The following is a 14,632-nucleotide window of genomic DNA, read 5'->3' as shown; positions in this document are numbered from 1 at the left end:
TCTATGGGTTGTCATTCTAACTGGTCTGGACAATAAGGCATTCTTCATCCACTTAGTTTTTCTGGTATGGATAGTTAGACCAAACTCTTTTGTGTAGTTATAGATCAGTTTAGGAGGCTTTGCTTAGGCTTCATGTAGTTAGCACAATGTCATTCCCCAATCATGGCCTCTGTAGGACCTCACCATCTGTAGGGAGCCTCTTCAATTTGGACTCTGCTGTCCATCACTTACAGTCCTAAATAAGATGGTCCTTTGGCAGAGTCTCATCCCTAAGCCCTGTCATCATCTGTTGCTCTCTGCTGACTAGCTGCAGTTGCTGCTACTGTTTGTCTTTCGGTCTGGAAGAGGACCATGACATCAGGAAGGTGATGCCATGATATGCAAATGAATTGGATTTGAGTGAGGGAAGACTGTGCAAAATCACCAGATTCACTTTCTCTTTCAGAGCAATCTGGGTCCAGTGGCTTGATATGGATCAGGACGACTGGAGACAGCCCAGGATGCAGTGGGAAACCTTGGTCTTTTCAAGCTAAAGTCTTTAACAGGTCTCAGTTTGACTGAGGTCTCTGCTGACTTAAGTGAGAGATAGAATGGTTTCCCTTCCCCCCACCACTTTCTTCCAGCTTCCTGGTATTTCTCATGACTCTCCTCAGCTCCATATGCAGTTTCTCAGCCAAGGAGAGGCTGAGTCTCTTAGATTCTCCAATCTTTCAGTGCCATCTCCCCCATTCCAGAAGAGAGCAAAACTTCCAGTGTAGAATTTCATGGGTGTCACCATTCCAGCTCTTGTTCTCCCCCCTTCCATTTGTACTCCACATTTTGTCTTTATCACCACCCACCATACACATCTTCACATACAATTCATTCTCTCATACACAAATAGAAAAAGGAAAGGGAAGAGGGAAAGATTCCAATATCTCCTTCATCTGTGATATCCCCAGTGGATAGGCTTGGGTTGAATCCATGCAGATGGCATCTGGCATTCCCTTGATATCTGGTGTAGTCTATAAATATCATTGGGCAAAAGCCTCTGGGTTGTTTCAACTCCTCCAAGGCAACCATCCAGGAAAAGATGGAGACAGGGAGTCGGGGGAGAGAAAGGAGAGAGATGAGTAGTAACTTAGCTAGTCTCATTCACTCACCTGACCCCTTTCCACATCTCAACCAATTAAACTCGAGTTTCACAAAGAAGAAGTGAAAAGAGTCCCTGCCCTCAAGGAGCATATATTTTAATGGGGGAGATGACTTGAGCATAAATACCTATAGAGTTGATACAAGGTAACATGAGAGGAGAAAGAACTAGTTCTGCAAGAAGAGTCAATCTTTTTGAAGGGGGACATGATCTTCACCGGGAAAATGGTCTGTTGCCAGACCATGAGGTGGTTTCCAAGGGTTTCCTCTTTAATTTACTTCTATCCTCATGTTGAGGTTGTGAACATTACCTCCAAAGACAGCCTCATTGAATACTGGGGGATTTTTTCTTCTCTACTCACCTGTATTTTATACACTAGCATTTATGTACTGCTTTATATAGGTTATCTTATTTGATCCTCACAACAACCCTATGAGGTAGTGCTATTATTATTCCCATTTTACAGATGAGGAAACTGAGGCTGGGAGGGATTAAAAGACTTGCCCAGGTCATACAGCTAGTAAGTATCTGAAGCAGGATGCCAATTCTGGACTTCCTGACTCCAGGCCCAGGGCCCTGACCGCTGTTCTACCTATTCTCATCCTGGTCCCACCCTTCTGCATGCAAAAGCTGGCTGTTCAGTACAGGAAGAATTACCTTCGTGATTGTTTCTCGGTATTTTCAGTCTGTACTTTGTTAAAACTGACTCAACATGAGGTGTTAAGCCAGTGTTGCTTTCTGCAAAGAGGTATGGATGATTCATGAGCTAAACAATAGGGAACGTGGGGCCTGAATGAAGGATAACATCAACCAGTGACGAAAACCAACCCAGAAGGATGCAAAAAAGGAGAGAGGAAAGATGGCACTTGAAGATGCCCGTCAGATTCCGAGGGGGTGGCAAAATCTTCCCAGTTCCCTAAAGAATTAGACACAAACAGACAACAGGAAAGGCTTGGTGCTTAATTCAATTCCTTTGAATTTAGTTCAACAAATGTTTATTGATCTATTTAATTTTAGTCCCTCATCTATAATAATGATGATGATGAAGATGGTAATAACACGTTTCTACAGTATAGCATAAGATCATAGGATCATGGGATTAGACGTGGAAGGAAACCGGAGGCAGCTACTTAAACCACCTCCTTTAACAGATGAGGAAGCTAAAAGTCAGAAAGATATAACAACAACAACAACAACAATAGCTAACATTTATATAGTGCAGACTCTATGCCAGGCTAATCACTTTACAATTACTATCTTTTCACAACAACCTGGGCAGGCAGGGGCTATTGTTATCCTCATTTTACAGATGAAGAAACTGAGGCAAACAGGGTTAAGTGACTTGCCCAGGGTCACACAGATAATAAATGTCTGAGGCTGGATTTGATCTTAAGCCTTCCTGACCCCAGGCCCCCATGCTTTTTTGACTGTGCCACCTAGTTGCCCCCAAGGTCATATAGTCAGTCAATCCTGACTGGCAGAGTCAGGATTTCAGCCGAGGTCTTCTGATTCCAAATCTGACGCTCTAGCATCTTAAGGTCTATAAATTGCTTTCTTCACAACAAACCCAAGAAGGAGGATGGTACGCATATTATTATTCTCATTTTTCAGATGAGGAAACTGAAGCCACATAATGTTACTTGCCCAAAGTCACATGACAAATATCAGAGTCAGTTATTCAGACTAACACAGTCCTGATAAATGTTTAACCATAGGCTCTCTTAGGAATAAAAATAGTTTGCTTAACTCCCTTTTAAGTTCAATCTGCATTATTAACATTTTCTCCATCACTTTCTCAAGTCTAGAGACAATAAGCAAAGCAATGAATCAAGCTGTGATTTGTAATGTTTGCCTATTTCTGAGGTGTAAATGGTCATGCTAAAAATTTAACAATAGGCTCTTCTGAGCCAGTAAAAGGTAGCTCCAGCACATCCCTGATTCAAACCCAGGTCTCTTGTATAATGAAGGAAAAGAGCACACTTCCTACAATGCCATACTGTATCATCACAGGCAGTTCATTTGGGATGACTTTGTGTGACTCTGGCTCTCTTAAAACCAATTAATGTGTAAATCAAGACAACATCCTGTGATGTCATTGGTCCTCTTAGAAAACGAAGGACAGACAACAATTTGTGATGATAGCTACTTTGTTGACTCACCACAACACTCTCTCTCTGTCTCTATCTGTCTCTGTCTCTCTGTCTCTGTCTCTCTGTCTCCTGTCTCTCTGTCTTTCGCTCTCTCTGTCTCTGTCTGTGTCTCCCTGTCTGTCTGTGTCTCTCTGTCTCTCTGTCTCTCTGTCTCTCTAATATTTCCCAGTGTATCACTTGGTAAATGCACTAGATAAATGTGCTTCTACTACTACTATTCCTTTTATTTCAGGTGGAGTTAGGAAGTTTTCCCTCAAATTCAACAAGCCCCTCTCCTATTGTCTCTTTCTTAGGGAAAACAATGACTACCTGAGCCTCGAAGTTTTCCTGGATATCTGAGAGAAAGAGAGATGACCATTTCCCCTAAATCTATTCTGAGTACTGAAGTCCCATGAATCTCCCTCACTCATTGATCCTTAATGTGCTTAGCTTTCAGCCTGCTCATCTCTACACATAGATTTTATCTTCTCAAATGTACTTTATCCCTTGTTCATTGACAACATGTGTGTCCTTTATCTGTCAGTCTATGGTACTGTGTCATCAACACCCCCCCCCCATCTACTGTACAGAAGAGAGTAGACCTGAGCTAGGGAGCACTAAGAGGTGAGAAAGCATATTAAAAATCTCTTTTTTAGTTCAGTTAAAAGCACATTAAAAATCTTTTTTAGTTTTTTAGTTCAGTTAAAAATATTAAGAAGTAATGCTTTCTCTAATTTAAAAACTCTTTCCAAATATGTCTCCTATGGTGGGTTAAGTCAAGAACAAAAGGTCTTTCTGAAGGAAATACCTTAAAGGTGGAAACTAACCTTTGGACAAAAATACTTCTGGTCCAAATTTAGTGAGATACCAAGGAATGGAGGGACGTCTGTGTGGGCATGCAGATTCCAAGATTCTGCATTTTTCTCTTTTGACCTGGAGGAACTTTTTGCCTGAGAGATTTGCCAGAGAGATTTTGCCTGAGAGATTTGTGGGAAGCTGGAGAGATGTAGGAGTCATACCAGGCCTCAGTAGATGTTACCCTGGCCATAGAGAATGGTCAGCGTTGGTGTTTGGATTGGCGGTATGGATGTGGCTGCCTCCCCACAACCTGCTGGAGCTGCTACCTCATGGAAGGGTAGACTTTTTGCACTTAGTCTGGGAGTGCACTTAGTCTGAGAGCAGAGCACAGCAGCCTCCCTGGCATCATGTGCAGACTGGCATTTGATAATGGCCTCTTCATTATGAAGAAAATGAAGCTTCACAAAATGAAATAAGTAGGCAGGGACATCAAGCATGTCCACCAATAGAAAAAACCCACTGTCAAGCCTTGCCAAGTAGGGAGAGGGTCCTGTGGAGCTAGATCCCTCAGTTAAGGCACAGAGTAGGAACAGAGGACAATGATGAGAACTTTAGGATGCTAGATCCTCCCTGGATCTTTGACAGGACTTCCAGGGAGGTTGTGTGGTCTAGTTCCCTACCCTTGGGCAGATATATGCCCAATCCATCCAGTATGGATAATTATTCTCTTCTGGAAGGCCTCCATGGATCAAGATTCCATAAACTTTGGCCAAGCACTTCTGTATTTATTACTTTGACAAGGTGGAAAATGCATTCATCACAACCAATGTTGAGAGAAAAAGCTACAGGGATTAGTAAAGCAGATATTGAACCATCTACATGTTTACATCTTTTCCAAAGGATGCTCTGCCAGTCTCAGCAAACAGGTAAGCTCATCAGGGTATCTTAGAACCCTTGAGATATGTCCGGGAGACAGGAGCAGGGCAGATGCATGCCAAGGCCAGTTGCCAACGACATTATGTCTCTGAAGTACATTTTCCTCCCCTGAGGTTGTTCAGAATCACGAACTATTAGTTGTGAGCATGGCCCAGAGAATCCAATTATCCAGCCAACAGCGTCTCTAAGGGTTCCAGAGTCTTTCTCAATCAAATGGGACTGAGATAGCACATGGCCTCACCAGAAAGATCAGGCCAGGTCATCCCACAGGTTGGGTAGGGGAGATTATCCTCAGATTGTACAGAAATAGTTAATGCTCTCACTTGCCAAGCAGAGCTGCCCAGTTCATGCATGCAGAAAGCACTCCATTTAGTGGCTCACATCTGATTATCATCTGCAAAGTCATTAAATAGCATTTACTCTCTCTGCCCCGGTACATATTGCCTAGTACATAACAACCTCTTAATAAATGCCTTATCTAATCTAATCTGGTTGTTTCACTTTCTGAACCAGTGTATGTCTTGGACTATGAGACACATGGTTCATAATTGGGATGGGGTGGGCATTTGTCGAGCGGTCCATGGGGTTATTAGGAGTGAGGGGAGAAGCAGTGGAGGATAGGGATAAAATGTGGTATAATAGAAACAGTGATGGATTTGGAAATGTAATATAATATAAATAATGCTTTAAGATTTGCTTTATATATATTATCTCATTTGACCCTCATAACCACCTTGTGGGCAAGTTCCCCCATCTGTTAAATAAAGAGGTTGGGCTAAATGATCTCTAAGGTCCCATCGAACTCTAAATCTGAGTATCTGAATGCCTCTTTGGCCCTCACTCTCTGGCCTGACTGGGGAAATTAGCTCAGTTTTCTTGGAGCAAGTGGTCTGAATGTGAGAGTTTCCTTCACTGCGTGGAGACTCTGACAAAGCAAAGCTCTAGGAAGGATGACAAGCCTGAAGTCACCTCTTTTTTTTCCAGTTTTCAGGTATTTTTCCAGTATATAAATACTTCCAGTATATAAATACTTCCAGTATATAAATACTTCTACATCCTCACAACAGCCCATACTTCTTTGGAGGTAATTTCAAGGGATTTGCTTGTTAAAAGTACTGGTGGAGAACATATTGGGATATTGAGACAATATTTCAATCAACCCTGACATCCTATGAATGTTAGAGGTATCTAAAGCTAGCTTTTCTTAGCTTCTCCTTCAGTCTGTCTTCTTTTGTTGTAATTGCTGTCCAGTCGTGTCTGACTCTCCCTGTCCCCATTTCGGGTTTTCTTGGCAAAGATACTGCAGTGCTTTGTCATTTCCTTCTCCAGCTCATTTTACAGATGAGGAAACTGAGGGAAATAGGGTTTAGTGACTTGCTCAGGGTCACTTAGCTAGTAAATGTGTGAGGCCAGATTTCGACTCAAGAAGATGAGTATTCCTGATTCCAGGCCTGGTACCACTTAGTTTCTGACTTCTTTTAATATATAATAATTTTATTATTAATATAATAATATCATCAGCTAATAAATAATAGCTTGCAATTATATAAGTGCTTTAAGTCTTACAAAGTACATTATAAATACTATCTCATTTGATCATTACAAAAACCCTGCAAAGTAGATATTATTATTCCCATTTTACAGATGAAAAAAACTAAGCCATACAGAGGCTGTGATTTATCCAGAGTCACACATGGAGGAAACGTCTGAAGCCGGATTTGAACCTAAGTATTTTTGTTGCCTGATCCAGTGCTATATCCATTGTGCCAACTAGATCATATTCTAGATTCCCATTGGTAGACACATCAGATCTCAGTTTCAAAGCAGTTTATTCAGAGGGCAAAGCCATTATGTTTTAAATCTTTGGATTCCATTTCTTCAACCCTTCACTTTGAGTAGAGAAGCCGTTAGTGCTGCTAGCCCATGACCTCTCCTCAGGAGAACAGTTTTGCTCCTCACTGGACCTGGCCTGGAAAAAGACCCCTTTATCTGTCCTGGATCTAGACCTTCTCACCCTCTCCCTAGCAGCCTCCCGTTCGGGTTGATTGCTTCCATTGGAATATGCTTGCTCACTTCCATGGAGACCAAAGAAAAGGAGCGGGGTGAGAAGTGTTAGAGCTCTTTGTACTTTTGTCTTGAGCTATTATTCATACTCAGTCTTCTTTGATATGAGCCATCTTCCAAGGTGGGGGTTGGATCTCTATTTATTATTCTCCATCACTTCTGTCTGCCTTCTCTGAGAAAACCCAGAAAATTGTAAATACCCACGATTTCTCTTGACTAATCCTCACATTCACCTAAATCATCCTTCACCTGAACCCAACTGAATTATCTTTGTATTCCTAAACCACATGACCTCTAATGGCCTGCCCCCAATTCCTATTCTTTAGTCCAGCTGCAGTGAGGTTCTCTGACACCCCGGTGCTAGAGAACTCTAGGCACCATTCTTCAGCCCATTTCTTTTCACTACATAAGAGTCTCAGTGGGTCTCAGTGTTAGGTCATTCCCATATGGAAAGTGACTCTCTTCCTACATGTTGGTATAGTGATCATAAACAGAAAATGCATAGGAGAGCCAACAATTATATCAATGTATTTATCACAACTTGGGGAAGTGTGACTAATAGACCTCAGAGTCAGGAAGACCTGGGTTTATGTCCTTTCTCTGACATAAATACAGTCTATGTCTCTTACCCTCTCATTGCTTCAGGCAACTCTCTAAGCCTGTAAGTTGAACAGTAATTACCCATCTGCTTTGTAGGAAGCCAAATCCTTTTTGATTTAATATAATCAAAATTATCCATTTTACATCCCACAATGCTCTCTATCTCTTGTTTATTCATAAATTTTTCTCTTATCCATAATCTAATTTTTGGGAGGTGGGACCTGGCAACCTGTATTCTAACCTGAATTTTTTTATACCTCTTATGGAGGGGAAGAAGTAACGGCCTCGCGTCCCTTCAAAGTCAGCCCACTAGCCTGGCTTCTGGGGAATTTGCTGCCTGATTGGGAGAGGTCATCCTATCTACCTGTTCCAAGGATAAAGTAGGCCATTGGCACATTCCTACTTCCAGGAATCCTCCTGCCACTCAGTCTTGAGACCCTGAGCTAAAATATTCTCCTTTTTATCTATTGAAGACATCTACAGTGATATAGAGTGATGTCTTTCCTGTCCCCACCCCTCTTCAATTCAAAGGCTGCTCAGCCATGTTTACTCACCCAAATCTCTCTGCTTCACCAGCCTCATCACCTGGGGAATATATGAAAATAGTAAGTGGTTCCCTTAGCAACAAACATAGGAAATGGTGCAGCATCATTGAAAAGAGAAACCAACTCTGCTTTGAACAGTAAATATATTGTCCTGGCCCAGCCAAAGAGCCATCTGAGCTGCATCTCTGATTCCTATCAATTTCCTGGGAACAGCCTGTCCCAAGCCCCTAGAGGCAAGCATTCCATTGAAAAGCCACTCACTTCATCCTAGGTGACTCGGAGTCTAAGCTGTTCTTTTCCATTCTTGGCTATGTTCTTTAATTCTAGACTATTCTTGGCTAGACTATTTTTGCAAAGTATGTTACAAATATTATCTCATTTGATCACCATGAAAACCTTGCAAAGTAAGTATTATTATCCCCATGTTACAGATGAAGAAACTAAGCCATGTAGAGGCTAAGTGACTCATCCAGGGTCACACAGGGAGGAAACATCTCTCTCATTCTTGCCTATTCTTTTCTATTCTAGGCTACTCTCTTTCATCCTAGGCTCCCCTCTCCCTGGTTTACTCCAGTGGAGGAATGATTCTTTTCACACAGAAAACATTGTCTTCTCTGGGTTTTGCATTTCCCCAGAGCAGCAGGATTCAGAATACAGCAAGCTAGCCTGGTAACAGGAGGACTGAGTTCTTTTCTTGGCCCTACTCCTGAGTGACCACCTTTTTTTTTTTTTCCCCCCTTCTTCTTCTATGGAGCAGGGCTGATAATGGCAGGATATCAGGTGCTTTGGGAAAACACTTTCTGGAGATGAGTGTCTTGATCAACAGTAAATAAGGAAGTGCCTGCTCTGAGTCTAAGGCACTTACAGAGGGCCCCACACACTGTGTTCTACCCAAACAGGAGCAGTCCTTGTCCCTCCTACAAATTCTGCACTTTCCTACCCTTGCTTATAAAATTGCTTAGGCCTTTTGGCAGCTCTGCCTTTCAAAATCCTGCCCCCCTTTTTTCTTTTTAATGCATTATTTACTTATTCTAAAAATATTTTAACATTCATTTTTAAAATTTCCAAATTCTCTCCCTTTCTCCCTCCCCTTTTCAACCCATTGAGAAGGCAAGTGATCTGATGCCCATTATACATGAGAAGTCCTATAAAACATATTTCCATTCTAGCCATGTTGCAAGAAAAATAAAGTTAAAAAATATTCTTCAATCTGCACTCAGATTTCATTAGTTCTGTCTCTGGAGGTGAGTAACATTTTCATTAGGAGTCCCTTGGAATTGTTGTGGATCATTGTTTGATCAGAATAGTCTTCCCCAATCATTACAATATTGCTGTTAATATGTACAGTGTTTTCCTGGTTCTGCTCGCTTCATGTTGCCTCAGTTAATCCAAGTCTTTCCCAGTTTTTCTGAAACCACCCCCTTTCATCATTTCTTATAGTACAATAGTATTAATTCACAATCATATATTGCAACTGGCTCAGCCATTCCTCAATTGATGGGCAACCCCTTAATTTCCAATTTTTTGCTACTACAAAAAGAGCTGTTACAAATATTTTTGGACATGTAGGTCCTTTTCTTTTTCCTTTGATCTCTTTGGAATACGGACCTAGTAGTGCCTATTTATTTTTTCAAGGCCCTATCCTGATATGGCCTGGTGAGACTGGGCCCCTTTCTCCAGAGGAAAGAGTAGAAAGAATTCCTGGCAAAGAAAGTTGGTTGATTGATGTGTAGATAGGAACAATTGGAATGATTCTACTATTCTACTCATGATTGATATATTCAAATGTTCCTGAGATCTCTTTACCCAAGACTGATACATGCACATAAGTCTCCAGCTCCCCTTGTCTATATAAAAAGCAATGCAGAACTTAGAGATTTTGGGCCACTCTGAATCTGTCTGTAGTTGTGGTTAGAAACACTCTCCTGGGTTGAGGTTACATGCACTGCATTAGTTCTCAGAATCAGAGCAAGACTGGCACCTCAGAGTGTGGTGAGGTGATGTTAATCTCCAGCTCAAGAACTGTAAGTGGCTCCCTGTTGCTTCTAGGATGAAATACAAACTGTTCTCTTTGTCTTTTAAAATCCCTCATAATTTGTCTTAGACCAGATTATGATTCTGGCTTATTTCCTATTACTCTCCTTTGAATACTCTCCCCAAATTGGCTTTACTTTCTGTTTCCTAAACGCAGTGCTCCATCTCCTATCTCCATGTCTTTGGTCAAGCTGTTTCCCTTCTCTGGAATGCACACCAACCTCACCTCCACCTTGAAGAAGCCTTACCTCAAGCTTATCTCAAAAGTTAAAAGTTCACCTCAAGCGTCACTCTGCAGAAAACTTATCCTGATCCCCCAGCTGTTAGTGGCCTTTCTCCAGAAAGTTGTTGTTCAGTCCTCTCAGTTATGTCTGACTCTCCCTGTCCCCATTTGGGGTTTTCTTGGCAGAGATACTGGAGTGATTTGTCATTTCCTTCTCCAGCTCATTTTACAGATGAGGAAACTGAGGCAAACAGGGTTGAGTGACTTGCCCAGGGTCACACAGCTAGTAAGTGACTGAAACTGAATTTGAACTCAGGTCTTCCTGACTTTAGGCTCAGCACTCTGTCCACTGTGCTACCTACTTGCCCAGATAGGACACTGGATCTATTTAGTGTTTCATTTACTTTAATATACACATTGCCCTTTCCTTAGTAAAATGTAAGTTTCTTGAAGGTAGATGCATTCATTTTTGTTTTTGCATCCTTAGCACCTAGCACAGAACAATATAGGTGCTTAATAAATTCTTGAACAAACATATGACTATACCTACTCAATTAATAGCTTGATGCAGGCAGGGATGTTTTAATTATCTTTGTATATTCTGCCATATCCTAGTGCATTGCTCTGCATACTATAGATTATATATATGTATATATATGTGTATATATATATATACATACATACACACACATATGTAAACAACCATTAGTTATAGCCAGTATATGCACATACATACATACATATATATATATATATATATATATATATATACATATAATGCACACTAGCTATAATGAATGGCTGTTGTTTGAATGATCCCAAGAAATTGGTCTTTGCCCTTCTGAGCCTATAATTTAATACCTGGGAGTGAAGATAGGAAGGAGGAATGAAACGAGAAGCACGAAGCAAGATAGCAACATGTGGACATAATGCATAATGATGGAATCACAGAATCTCAGAGCTGTAATGACCACAGGGGCCATCTAGTTCAGCCTTTACTTGAACAGGCATTCATTGGATAGCATGCTCTACAAATAGATATCCAACATCCCCTTGAAGACCTCCAGTGATGAAAAACTCATCAAGGGGTACAATGGGTCTGGGATAGGTAACACGATGGATAGAGTGCCAGGTCTAAAATCAGGAAGAGTCATCTTCATGAATTCAGATCTGGCCTCAGACACTCACTAGCTGTGTGACCCTGGGCAAGTCACTTTACCCTGTTTGCTTCAGTTTCCTCATCTGTAAAATGAGCTGGAGAAGGAAATGGCAAACCACTCCAGTATCTTTGCCAAGAAAACCCCCAACGGGATCACAAAGAGTCAGAAAAAAACTAAAAACAGCTGAACAACAACAACCTGCAGTCAAGAAGACCTAAACTAAAAAACTAAAAAAAAAACCTAATCTAGCCTCAAACACTTACTAGCTGTGTGACCTTGGGCAAGTCACTTAACCTATGTTTGCCTCAGTTTCCTCATCTGTAAAGTGGGGATAATAACTACTTCCTAGGGTTGTTGTGACGATCATGAGATAATAATTGTAAAGTGCTTGGCACATACAAATGTTAGCTATTATTATTATTATTATTATTATTATTATTATTATTAGGAATCTGAGGACTCGTCTTCAAATCCCAGCTCTGCCACTATAATGAGTGTGTGTATATATATATATATACATATATCCTTGAGAAAATCATTTCACTTCTCTGACCTTCAGTTTCTTTATCTATAAAATGAAGGTGTGAATCTAGATAATCTGGAAGTCATTTCTAACTCTAAATTTATGATCCTACTTTTTAAAGTAGCCCAGTTTACCCTGGGCAGCAATGAAAGAATTTTCCTTGTGCCAAAATATACATCACTGCTTTTTCTAGGTATTAGTCCTAGTTCTATCCTCTGGGACCAAGTCGGGACTTGAGACCAAATCTCTCATCTACAGAAAAGCCCTTTGAATTCTTAAAGGCTGCCATCATGTCCCTCTTGGGTCCTTCCCCTTCAGGCTAAACAACCCTATTTCCTTCAGTGAATCCTTTATGGTGAGTTTTGTGTCTCTTCACAATCATGGTCCCCTCATGGATTGACTCACATTGGTCAATTCCCTTCCCAAAATGTTATGCTCAGAACTGAACACAATAATCCAAATTGGTCTGACCCAGGGCAGAACACAGCCATTAATTCAGAGTACAGGGAGACTACATTCCTCTTGTCCAGGACTCTATGACTCTCCTAATGCAACTCAAAATTATGTTGACTTTTTTAGATGCTATATTACACTTATATTAAACCTGCAGTTCATTTAAACCCTCAAGTTCCTGTAGATGAACTGCTACTTAGCCACATTACTGTCAATCATCCTATAATCATGTTGTTGATTTTTCAAACCCAAGCATAGGAGTTTACATCTATCTATTAAAATTCATCTTATTAGATTCAGCCCATTTGGCATAGTGGATAGAGCGCTGGTCATGGTATCAGGAAGGTGTGAGTTCCCATCCTGCCTCAGACACTTACTAACTGTGAGATCCTGGGCAAGTCATTTAAAATCTGTTTGCCTCAGATTCCTCAATTGTAAAGTGGGGATAATAATTGCATCAACCTCCCAGAGTTGTTGTGAGGATCAAATGAAATAATATTTGTAAAGCACCTGGTACACAGCAGATGCTATATAAATACCAGCTATTATTATTATTATCACTATTAATTTTAATACACTTTATTTGGTTTCCCAAGGCATTAGTTATGCCATTCATTTTATTTCAATTTTTTTCATTTTATCTGCAAATTTCATAAGCTGGTTTTCCATGTCTTCATTCATTGTTAAAACTGTTAATCAGAACAGGGCTAAGGACAAATCCCTGGGTCACTCCTCTAATGATCTCCTTCCATCTTGATTCATTGATCACAACATTTTGAATCTGGTTAGTTCTGAATCCACATAAGTATATGTTTACCAATCACACAAAGATTTTAGGAGAGACTTTGTCAAATATCTTGTTGGAATGCAGGTATACTAGATTATATCTCTCAGTCTTGCTTAAAAAAGGAAATCAATAATATATTCTTCATCACCACTTTTCTTTCTTAAAAGATAAATTTTATTGATATTTTGTTTTAATATACCCTACATTTCTCATTGTATTATCCCTCACCTTCCCAGACAGCCATCCCTCATAACAAAGAATAAGAAGAGTTGGGGTGAGAAGTTTGGCAAAACTAACCAGTAACTGAAAGAGTCTGACATCACATGTAGGGCACTGTAGTTAGGTGGTGCAGTGGGATAGAATGCTGGCTTTGGAATCAGAAAGACGCCTCTTCCTGAGTTCTGGTCTCAGGCATTTATTAGCTGTGTGACCCTGGATAAGTCACTTAACCCTGTTTGTCTCAGTTTCTTCATCTAGAAAATGAGTTGAAGAAAGACATGGCAAATCACTCCTGTATCTCTGCCAAAAAACCCCCAAATAGGGTCATGAAGAGTCATACCTGACTGAAATGACTCAAAAACAACAACAAATGCCCCCCCCCACTTTTGCAAATTATTGGAAAGAGATCCCTTCTCAAATCTCTTCTTTGGGGACAAGCTTGGCATTTTAATTTTGCAGTTACCCCTTCTGTTTCTAAATATTCTGAAATGATGCTTTTAATAACACTTTCCATATATCCTGTCCCCTTACCCAGAAGAGAAACAAACTCACTAGCCTATAGTTTGAAGGATGCATCTTCTTTCCCTTTCTGAAAATTGAGATAACATCAAAGATCACCAGTAGTAGCTCAGCCATCACATCTACAAGTCCTTTCAGTACTTCAGATGTAGTTGGTTCAGGTCTGGTGATTTGAACTTTTCTATGAACAGCTAGTTGTTCTCTAACCATTGTCTCACTTTGTGGGCGGGAAGGGGAGGTTCAACTGCATGTTAAACATTTTTGTTCTATTTTTCTCATGTCAAAGATCATTCTCCCTGGTAGAGAAAACAGACAAAATAAGGATTGACTCTTGACTTCTCTTTATCATCTATATCATGGGTCCGTCTATCCTGAGCAGCAAACCTAGCCTTCCTCTGATTTTATTTTGTCCCAACAGAGCTGAAAGAAAGAAAGAAAGAAAGAAAGAAAGGAAGGAAGGAAGGAAGGAAGGAAGGAAGGAAGGAAGGAAGGAAGGAAGGAAGGAAGGAA

The sequence above is a fragment of the Vombatus ursinus genome, unplaced genomic scaffold, assembly GCF_900497805.2.
Source record: "Vombatus ursinus unplaced genomic scaffold, bare-nosed wombat genome assembly UNPS02014798.1, whole genome shotgun sequence".
Lineage (NCBI taxonomy): Eukaryota > Metazoa > Chordata > Mammalia > Diprotodontia > Vombatidae > Vombatus > Vombatus ursinus.
This window is presented reverse-complemented; position numbering follows the sequence as displayed.